Below are 12,084 nucleotides of genomic sequence, written 5' to 3'. Positions count from 1 at the left end.
CTCCCTTCATTCATCCTTTCCATAAGTCCAAACTACTTCAACGTACCCAATTCAGCTCTAAATCATTCTCAGCTTACTACCACATCTCTCTTTTACACTCATTCTCTGCATGATCAACCCTCCTCACACCACATACTGTTCTAAAGCATACCACTGCCAACAAATCCACCCCCTTCTATTCTCTCCTATTTAGGATCGATGGCATGCTCTCATACAGCACCACTGGGACTACTATCCCATCAAACATAACCATCTTTGCCCTTAGAGTAACCCCACTTTCTACACATTCCCGAATGCACCCACCACCTTTGCACAATCTCCCACCTATCTATCTATACCTCTAAAATCCATTCCCTTAGAACTCCCATGAAGTGGGTGGGTGTCCACAGCAACAGAGTCTACACTCAACCCTATCCTTCTATGCCTCCTTCATTTACACCATTCCACAAATTCTTTCACCATTCTCTCCCTCCAGCATTCTTACACACTATTACTCCATGTCAAAGGTGGTATTCCTCTAACACTAACCAATTTAATCATACTATCATACACTATCCTTATAAACTCCCCACCCTGCATTCTTTCCTCAAGCTCAAACCACCTCAGACTAATATGTGCCATCCACTCAACCAATCCACAATTCATTCCCTTTGCATTTCTTGCTATACCAATTCTCTCATACACCCCATCACCCACAGTATAATTCACTCCTGCTTCCAAAATATCATCCACTGCCAAGCTCACTCCCAGGTATCTAAAACATCTTTCTTAACCAGCCTCTCCCTCACCCTTGCTAACCTGGTAACCTTACTTTTGTTTATATTACTTTTGAACAATGCTACCACCTAATTCTTCTGCCTAATGTTTATATCATATAATCCTTCCTAAATGTTCCTACCTACTACTTCTATCAACTGCTGGCTTACTAAGCAGATGTCACTAACCCTCCTGATACCCAGATGGGTAGAACTGGTAATATGCCTAACTGGATGTTGGCTGCCCACCAACTACTAACCAATCAACATCACTGTCACCCTCTTTCTTGAGAAAGCTGAAATCCCTTCCACTCAAGCTCCCTTGTTAGACTTTTTTTTTTTTGTCAAGCTGTTCCCCACCTCCTCTCATTTCACTTAACCATTTGCCATAATTCTCTCACTCAATATATCTCCACATACCAAACACCCTAAATCTGTCACTATCATATACCCTTCAACAGACTTTAAAAAAAAAAAGAAAAAAAAAAAAAAAAAGAGCTGAGCCAAACAATCTTGTTTGTATTCACATTTACTCTCAACTTTCTCCTTTCACACACTATTCCAAATTTCTCCAGTCACCAACTCTATGGTTTTTCACTTACATCAGCCACCAGTGCTGTGTCATTGGCAAGGCAAACAACAACTGACTCACTTCCCTCTCATCCCCAACAGACTAAATATACTCAACAAATTATTACCTCTGTAGTGAGAACAATCACCTTTATCCCTTTTGCCTTCATACAATGGCACTATACATGGACCTTTTTTCAAACCAGATAAGCCCTTTCACCATTCCCTTTTCAGCACATGGACTATGACATGAACCTTTTTTCAAACCAGATAAGCCCTTTCACCATTCCCTTTTCAGCACACAACTCAATAACCTATTCATCATTCTCATTACAATGGTTACCCCATGCCATCCAATTATACCCTCAACTGCTACATCCCACACTTTGCATTCAAATCTTCCTTCCCTAATACTAAATCCTTACTATAAAAACTACTTATATACTCACTTAGCTCCTCCCAACAACTCATTTCTCATTCTCTTTCTTTTCACGATACAGTGCATAAGGGTGACAATCATACACATTTCATATTCCACTTTCATTCTCACCTACATTACTTTGGACCTCACTTCATTACACTCCAATTCACTCCCAAAACTCTTACAGCAGAAGTGCTATCCATTCCTTTGCTCTCACCCACACATTAACCCTACTCTTTACCATTTGGCCATTACCAAATCATTCTTCCCCCTTCCCCTTGGACTTAGTTTCACTCAGTCAGAACATCCAGGCTCCTCTTCACAAGCATACCACCTTTCTCTCCCTTCTTCTCATCCTGGTTACATCCATATACATTCACACACTCACTGAGGAGGAGCTAGAGCATTCCTCATTTGGCCCTTTCTTCTGATCATACTTTTAGAAATGGAAATACAATTCCAGCACCTTTAAGTTGCCCTCTACAACACGCAAGGGATAAGGGGGTAGTATTTTTCTTCTCTTATCCCCATGGATGCATCTGCTGGTCATCAACCTGATCAACCAAGTTTCTAAATGTCTTCAATAACATAAATGGTAAAATATCACAGTCACTTAATCACACATACATTCATTTTCCAAGCTGACAATTTTTCAGAAAATTGACCAATAAATCAATACTTGCCAGAGGGATCCTGAAGTCATTATTATATAATGAAAGAATATTTGCATGAGAAGAAAGATCAAGAGAGGCAAGTGTTTTGGGAGCAGCTGAATGAGTGTATTAGTGGTTTTGATGCACGAGACCGGGTTATAGTGATGGGTGATTTGAATGCAAAGGTGAGTAATGTGGCAGTTGAGGGAATAATTGGTATACATGGGGTGTTCAGTGTTGTAAATGGAAATGGTGAAGAGCTTGTAGATTTATGTGCTGAAAAAGGACTGATGATTGGGAATACCTGGTTTAAAAAGCGAGATATACATAAGTATACTTATGTAAGTAGGAGAGATGGCCAGAGAGCGTTATTGGATTACGTGTTAATTGACAGGCGTGCGAAAGAGAGACTTTTGGATGTCAATGTGCTGAGAGGTGCAACTGGAGGGATGTCTGATCATTATCTTGTGGAGGCTAAGGTGAAGATTTGTATGGGTTTTCAGAAAAGAAGAGTGAATGTTGGGGTGAAGAGGGTGGTGAGAGTAAGTGAGCTTGAGAAAGAGACCTGTGTGAGGAAGTACCAGGAGAGACTGAGTACAAAATGGAAAAAGGTGAGAACAATGGAAGTAAGGGGAGTGGGGGAGGAATGGGATGTATTTAGGGAATCAGTGATGGATTGCGCAAAAGATGCTTGTGGCATGAGAAGAGTGGGAGGTGGGTTGATTAGAAAGGGTAGTGAGTGGTGGGATGAAGAAGTAAGAGTATTAGTGAAAGAGAAGAGAGAGGCATTTGGACGATTTTTGCAGGGAAAAAATGCAATTGAGTGGGAGATGTATAAAAGAAAGAGACAGGAGGTCAAGAGAAAGGTGCAAGAGGTGAAAAAAAGGGCAAATGAGAGTTGGGGCGAGAGAGTATCATTAAATTTTAGGGAGAATAAAAAGATGTTCTGGAAGGAGGTAAATAAAGTGCGTAAGACAAGGGAGCAAATGGGAACTTCAGTGAAGGGCGCAAATGGGGAGGTGAAAACAAGTAGTGGTGAGGTGAGAAGGAGATGGAGTGAGTATTTTGAAGGTTTGTTGAATGTGTTTGATGATAGAGTGGCAGATATAGGGTGTTTTGGTCGAGGTGGTGTGCAAAGTGAGAGGGTTAGGGAAAATGATTTGGTAAACAGAGAAGAGGTAGTGAAAGCTTTGCGGAAGATGAAAGCCGGCAAGGCAGCAGGTTTGGATGGTATTGCAGTGGAATTTATTAAAAAAGGGGGTGACTGTATTGTTGACTGGTTGGTAAGGTTATTTAATGTATGTATGACTCATGGTGAGGTGCCTGAGGATTGGCGGAATGCGTGCATAGTGCCATTGTACAAAGGCAAAGGGGATAAGAGTGAGTGCTCAAATTACAGAGGTATAAGTTTGTTGAATATTCCTGGTAAATTATATGGGAGGGTATTGATTGAGAGGGTGAAGGCATGTACAGAGCATCAGACTGGGGAAGAGCAGTGTGGTTTCAGAAGTGGTAGAGGATGTGTGGATCAGGTGTTTGCTTTGAAGAATGTATGTGAGAAATACTTAGAAAAGCAAATGGATTTGTACGTAGCATTTATGGATCTGGAAAAGGCATATGATAGAGTTGATAGAGATGCTCTGTGGAAGGTATTAAGAATATATGGTGTGGGAGGAAAGTTGTTAGAAGCAGTGAAAAGTTTTTATCGAGGATGTAAGGCATGTGTACGTGTAGGAAGAGAGGAAAGTGATTGGTTCTCAGTGAATGTAGGTTTGCGGCAGGGGTGTGTGATGTCTCCATGGTTGTTTAATTTGTTTATGGATGGGGTTGTTAGGGAGGTAAATGCAAGAGTTTTGGAAAGAGGGGCAAGTATGAAGTCTGTTGGGGATGAGAGAGCTTGGGAAGTGAGTCAGTTGTTGTTCGCTGATGATACAGCGCTGGTGGCTGATTCATGTGAGAAACTGCAGAAGCTGGTGACTGAGTTTGGAAAAGTGTGTGGAAGAAGAAAGTTAAGAGTAAATGTGAATAAGAGCAAGGTTATTAGGTACAGTAGGGTTGAGGGTCAAGTCAATTGGGAGGTGAGTTTGAATGGAGAAAAACTGGAGGAAGTGAAGTGTTTTAGATATCTGGGAGTGGATCTGGCAGCGGATGGAACCATGGAAGCGGAAGTGGATCATAGGGTGGGGGAGGGGGCGAAAATCCTGGGGGCCTTGAAGAATGTGTGGAAGTCGAGAACATTATCTCGGAAAGCAAAAATGGGTATGTTTGAAGGAATAGTGGTTCCAACAATGTTGTATGGTTGCAAGGCGTGGGCTATGGATAGAGTTGTGCGCAGGAGGATGGATGTGCTGGAAATGAGATGTTTGAGGACAATGTGTGGTGTGAGGTGGTTTGATTGAGTGAGTAACGTAAGGGTAAGAGAGATGTGTGGTAATAAAAAGAGCGTGGTTGAGAGAGCAGAAGAGGGTGTTTTGAAGTGGTTTGGGCACATGGAGAGGATGAGTGAGGAGAGATTGACCAAGAAGATATATGTGTCGGAGGTGGAGGGAACAAGGAGAAGAGGGAGACCAAATTGGAGGTGGAAGGATGGAGTGAAAAGGATTTTGTGTGATCGGGGCCTGAACATGCAGGAGGGTGAAAGGAGGGCAAGGAATAGAGTGAATTGGAGCGATGTGGTATACCAGGGTTGACGTGCTGTCAGTGGATTGAATCGGGGCATGTGAAGCGTCTGGGGTAAACCATGGAAAGCTGTGTAGGTATGTATATTTGCGTGTGTGGACGTATGTATATACATGTGTTTGGGGGGGGGTTGGGCCATTTCTTTCGTCTGTTTCCTTGCGCTACCTCGCAAACGCGGGAGACAGCGACAAAGTATAATAATAAAAAAAAAAAAAAAATTTGCAGTAAACTACTGTAATACAAATTATATGATGTTACTGCTGTCCTGTAAAGGGCAAAACCCAGTTTCCATCACTCAAAATAAGAACTCAGCATCCCTTACAGGATAACCACCCACTAAACAGTTTAATGTCCTTAATTTCTATCTCTTAAATATCACTGCAAACAGGAAAACGAAATTTTCTGCACAACAGGTATAAAATATAAAAATAAATCAATGTGTGGAAGGTGAGAACGTTATCTTGGAAAGCAAAAATGGGTATGTTTGAAGGAATAGTGGTTCCAACAATGTTACACAGTTGTGAGGCATGGGCAATAGATAGGGTTGTTCGGAGGAGGGTGGATGTGTTGGAAATTAGATGTTTGAGGACAATATGTGGTGTGAGGTGGTTTGATCGAGTAAGTGTTGAAAGGATAAGAGAGATGTGTGGTAATAAAGAGTGTGGTTGAGAGAACAGAAGAGGGTGTATTGAAATGGTTTGGTCACCTGGAGTGAATGAGTGAGGAAAGATTGACAAAGAGGATATATGTGTCAGAGGTGGAGGCAACGAGGAGAAGTGGGAGATCAAACTGGAGGTGGAAGGATGGAGTGAAAAAGATTTTGAGAGATCGGGGCCTGAACATACAAGAGGGTGAAAGGCATGCAAGGAATAGTGAATTGGAACGATGTAGTATACTGGGGTCGACATGCTGTCAATGGACTGAACCAGGGCATATGAAGTATCTGGGAGAAATCATGGAAAGTTTTGTGGGGCCTGGATGTGGAAATGGAGCTGCGGTTTCAGTGTATTACACATGACAGCTAGAGTCTGAGTGTGGACAATTGTGGCCTTTGTTGTCCTTTCCTAGCAATACCTTGCACGTACGCGGGGGGAGGGGGGTGTCATTTCATATGTGGCAGGGTGGCAGTGGGAATGGATGAAGGCAGCATGTATGAATATGTGCATGTGTACATACGTATATGTCTGTGTATGTATATATGTACGTGTAGGAAGAGAGGAAAGTGATTGGTTCTCAGTGAATGTAGGTTTGCGGCAGGGGTGTGTGATGTCTCCATGGTTGTTTAATTTGTTTATGGATGGGGTTGTTAGGGAGGTAAATGCAAGAGTCCTGGAAAGAGGGGCAAGTATGAAGTCTGTTGGGGATGAGAGAGCTTGGGAAGTGAGTCAGTTGTTGTTCGCTGATGATACAGCGCTGGTGGCTGATTCATGTGAGAAACTGCAGAAGCTGGTGACTGAGTTTGGTAAAGTGTGTGGAAGAAGAAAGTTAAGAGTAAATGTGAATAAGAGCAAGGTTATTAGGTACAGTAGGGGTGAGGGTCAAGTCAATTGGGAGGTGAGTTTGAATGGAGAAAAACTGGAGGAAGTGAAGTGTTTTAGATATCTGGGAGTGGATCTGTCAGCGGATGGAACCATGGAAGCGGAAGTGGATCATCGGGTGGGGGAGGGGGCGAAAATTTTGGGAGCCTTGAAAAATGTGTGGAAGTCGAGAACATTATCTCGGAAAGCAAAAATGGGTATGTTTGAAGGAATAGTGGTACCAACAATGTTGTATGGTTGCGAGGCGTGGGCTATGGATAGAGATGTGCGCAGGAGGATGGATGTGCTGGAAATGAGATGTTTGAGGAAAATGTGTGGTGTGAGGTGGTTTGATCGAGTAAGTAACGTAAGGGTAAGAGAGATGTGTGGAAATAAAAAGAGCGTGGTTGAGAGAGCAGAAGAGGGTGTTTTGAAATGGTTTGGGCACATGGAGAGAATGAGTGAGGAAAGATTGACCAAGAGGATATATGTGTCGGAGGTGGAGGGACCGAGGAGAAGAGGGAGACCAAATTGGAGGTGGAAAGATGGAGTGAAAAAGATTTTGTGTGATCGGGGCCTGAACATGCAGGAGGGTGAAAGGAGGGCAAGGAATAGAGTGAATTGGAGCGATGTGGTATACAGGGGTTGACGTGCTGTCAGTGGATTGAATCAAGGCATGTGAAGCGTCTGGGGTAAACCATGGAAAGCTGTGTAGGTATGTATATTTGCGTGTGTGGACGTGTGTATGTACATGTGTATGGGGGGGGGGTTGGGCCATTTCTTTCGTCTGTTTCCTTGCGCTACCTCGCAAACGCGGGAGACAGCGACAAAGTATAAAAAAAAAAAAAAAAAAAAAAAAAAAAAAAAATGTATATATTGAAATGTATAGGTATGTATATGTGCGTGTGTGGGCGTTTCTATATATATGCATGTGTATGTGGGCGGGTTGGGCCATTCTTTCATCTGTTTCCTTGTGTTACCTCGCTAACACGGGAGACAGTGACAAAGTATATATGCTAGTATATATGCTAGATTTTATACCAGATATCAGTGCCTCTTTGATTTCATAACTTACAATGAATATGGACTATAATTTACATTCACATCCTGCTAGTTCGGTTATCTATAGATGCGAACAGTAAACACTTTTTTCCCAGGCTAATTGTGGGTGCATAATGCACCTTCCTTCCATAACATCCACTTTCTTCCCTCCTCAGCATTCTCCTTTGTACGTGCCATGCACTAGCTGTATCATCCGGGCAAAATAAATCTCAATAAGTACTCATAAACAACACCCTCCTCCCTCTCTCAAACCCTCTACTCTCCCTAACACATCCATCCCTCTCCAACATCCTTTCCTAACCAACTCCTCCCTCCTTAATTACCTCAGTCCTCTCCATTCTTCCCATTCACCAACTCCATCCTCCCCAATTACCTCATTCCTCTCCATTCTTCCCCTTCACCAACTCCTCCCTCCCTAGTTACCTCATTTCTCTTTTCAACTCCCTCCCCCCATCCCTAAAAAAATCTCTTTCTAACAAACTCATGGCCATGATAAAACCTGCTTCTCAAAAATAAGTCTAGATTTATCATCAATATTTGGCACATTCCTCTTTGAGTTTCAGATTATCATAACTGCCAAGTACTGCAGCCTTGGACAATAAAGTTCTAAGAGCAGAAAAGCAACTATTACTGTAAAAAAAAACTGCATGGTTATTCACAACCTATAAAATGTCACCTTGAACTGCCAAGTTTAGTTTGCTACATCAAAACCCAAATGCTTGCTCATTCTTAAGTCCTTTATGTCCAAACAGCTTGCCCAGTTACTTACCTATATGGACTAGTACATGCTCCAAACATTATTTATTCAAGTAGGCTAATGACATCAAGTTCATGAAGATGCAAAACATAAGAAACTGAAAAAATAGGGAAAATAATACAAGAAAATTGCCTAGTTCATGTATCTACCTGTCTGTTTATATCTCTGATGCCCATCCCCTCAAGGAACTACCATCAATGGGGTGGCCACAGCATAGGAGTCTCCACTTACCCCTGTCATTACGTCTCCTTCGCATAAACAATTCCATGCATTCTTCCACAATTTCTTGCCCTCCGGCGCTCATCCAACATATTTCCCCACGTCACAGGTTGTCTTCCTTTCACACCAACCCCATTAATCACTATCATACACTCTCCTTGTAATTATTGCATTCTTTCCACATCCCCAAACCAATTCAAAGTATTGCATTTTACCCACTCTACTACCCCACAATTCATTCTTTCATACACCCCTCATTTCTTTCTTTATTCCATCCAGTCATACCACATGCTGCTCTCAAATTACTCACTTCCACAGCCTGGATTCTTGACTTCTGCGAATCATTCTATGTCCATGTTTCAGTTGCATAGGCAAGGGTTGGGAGGACTGTGCTGTCCCTTTATCCTTTCTTCACTTCCATACTTACACCTTTATCCTTGATTATTCTATTCAGGGACCCAATGACTTCTACCCTGTAATGCTCTTGCCCTTATCTCTCCATCCATATAACCAAACTTACCCAAGACAGTTCCCAATTACTTAAATTCTGTCATCTCTTTTAGTCTTTCTCCCCTTATATCTATAACACAGTTTAGAGGACTTTCTCCTCTCATTCTATAGGGCTTTGTAAAATCTATACATTCACTCTGTTTCAAAAACCATTACTTTACTTTTACTTGCATTTACTTTCCAGTGCCCATGCCTATACACATCATAAATCAAATTCACAATATTCTTCAACTCCTCTTCACTCTCAGCTAACAACAGAGTATCATCTACAAACAGGCTTGTTGACCACCATACCTTACCACCTAAGTCGCATATTACATGAAACTCCTTGTAATTTATATAAACTGTGAAAAGCCTTTTCAACAACAAAGTAATGAAGATGCAAGATGACATAAAAATAGTTTATACACAGCACAACCATAGACATTTCATATTCGTTTGTTATACTAGTGAGAGTTGTAAATAAGGTTATAATGCAACTATATGACAAATAGAGGCAAATGCTCATTAAAACCAACGAAAATTTGTAATTCTATCATTTACCTATTCATGCTTTAACTATTACTAAATGAATACATGAAAAACAAGGAAAAAACTCACAGGTGTATCCAATATCAATGTCATTAAATGTTTAGTACACATGCCTCTGTAGGTCTTTTTGCACTCTACACAGTCTGTTGAATATCAAAAAAGGAAAATCTGTATGACTCATCAAACAAGATATAAAAATCCACTAATAACATATAATTTCTCTCCATCTATCTACCATCATTATACCATTCCTAATTTCATGGGCAAGATCAAGTGCATAAGGATCCTGAAATCACACACACATTATCAGTATGTTAAACAAGAACCTCCACAACAACAAAACTGCTTCTTACTATTTTACTTTACATGCTGAAGTGATTTGGCAAAGGAAAACAGCATCTCCACTCAAACTACCTCCATACACAAAATACATTAAATGCAAATGATTCCAGTCAATTTTCTACAATCTTCATATGAAATATACCTACCCCTAATCAATTTCTCTGCATCTTGAGCATCTCTATGGTCAACCTCTTTTCTTTGTACCTCTTCTAAACTGCTATCTACCTTCTCAACCAACCTATCGTCTGCCACACATTCCATGCGACCATACTAATTCATAATAATCAACGTGCTTTCCTCATTACTTCTTCAAACACATGACATTCTCACATCATTAGTTTCCAATACATCTAGCCTCTTAATTCTAAGTATACTACACAAGTTACTTACTTCTATAGATCTTCTATTTGAACTATACTAATCGTTTTCCATTTGGGCTTCACATTCATACATTACCATCAGAAGTGGTATTCCTCCTCAACACAAATTTTTCCCATTCACTGGTGATCCCAGTGTGCATTCCTGATCTTTCTCCCTGGCATGACTACTTTCATCTTCAGTTTCCTATCTCTCATCCTTACCAAACTTTACTACAAAGTATTCAAACTCAATCACACTCTTCCAGTCCTTCACCTTGTAAACTGACCTTACACTGTTATCTCAAGTCCCTTTTTCATTTTCTTTCAGTATTCTTCTAAAACCATCATCAAAATGACCAATTAATCTATCCAACCCTTCCCATGATTCATCTAACAACAAAGCATTCTACATACAGCAATTTTGATAACTTCCACCTATTTCTTGGTGGATACACACAGGCTGACCCTAAAAATCTCAAATCCACAAAACCTATAGAATTCCCAATTTCTAAATTATCAATATTTCCAAATAAATACTCTACCAAACATTTGGTTGCAAGCAACTGTTATTTTGATCATTTTCTTGGATGTTTTAACATATCTTTCTAAAAATAAAGCACAAATTTATACAATGTAAACTACAGCTTAGACTTGAAATACACAAATCTACAAACATAGTCTTATTTGCATAACTGATCGCTGTTTCCTGCGTTAGCAAGGTAGTATCAAGAGCAGCCGAAGAAAGGCCATATCCACTCGCATTCATTCTCTAGCTGTCATGTGTAATGCTTCAAAACCACAGACCCTTCCTCGGTTCAAACCAGATGCTGCACACGCTCCAGTTACATCATTCCAAATCACTCTATCCTATGTATACTTTTAACCTACCTGAATGTTCAGGCCCTGATTGCTCAAAATCTTTTTCACTTGATCCTTCCATCTTCAATTTGGTTGCCCCATTCTCCTTCTTCCCTCTACTTTTGACACACAGATCAGCTTTGCCAATCTTTTCTCACTCATTCCCTTCATATGACCAAATTATTTCAGCATACCCTTTACAGCTCTCTCAACCACTTTTTATTACCACATATTTCTCTTACTCTTTCATTACTTACTCAGCTAAACCACCTCACACCACATATAGTCCTCAAACATTTAATATCCAACAAATCTAAGCTCCCCTGCATAGCCTTATCTATTGCCCATGGCTCTCATCCATATAATATCTTTGGGACTGCTATTCCTTCAAACATACCCATTTTTGCCCTCCCAGATATCATTCTCTCTTTCCAAATATTCTTCAGCACTCCCTAAACCTTCGTCCCCTCCACCACCCTATGACTCACTTCCAGTTTCATGGTTCCATTCACTGTCATGTCCACTTACAGGTATCTAAAACACCTCACTTCCTCCAATTTTTCTCCATTTAAACTCGTACCCCAACCAACCTGCCCTTCAACCCTGCTAAACCTATTACCTTAATTTTACTCATATTCATTTTCAATTTTCTCCTTCCACACACTCTTCCAAAGTCAGTCACCAACTGCAATTTCTCACTTGAATCCACCACCACTGTTGTATTATCTGCAAACAACAACTGGCTCACTTCCCAGGCCCTCTTATCCCCCAGACTGCATACTCAACCCTCTCTCCAAGAATCTTGCATTTGCCTTCCCTATCATCCCATTCATAAACAAACTGAACAATCA

The 12,084-nt window shown here is 40.9% G+C and overlaps 1 protein-coding gene across 1 annotated transcript in view; it reads right to left on the bottom strand.

Moving 5' to 3' along the window:
- LOC139767270 (uncharacterized) overlaps positions 1 to 12,084 on the bottom strand; it is a 115,741-nt gene that overhangs the window by 33,301 nt on the left and 70,356 nt on the right. The gene's annotated exons all lie outside the window — the stretch shown is intronic.

This window comes from Panulirus ornatus, chromosome 59 (genome assembly GCF_036320965.1).
Source record: "Panulirus ornatus isolate Po-2019 chromosome 59, ASM3632096v1, whole genome shotgun sequence".
Taxonomy (NCBI): domain Eukaryota; kingdom Metazoa; phylum Arthropoda; class Malacostraca; order Decapoda; family Palinuridae; genus Panulirus; species Panulirus ornatus.
Note: the sequence above shows the minus strand (reverse complement) of the source record. Positions and strands in the feature narration are given on the sequence as shown.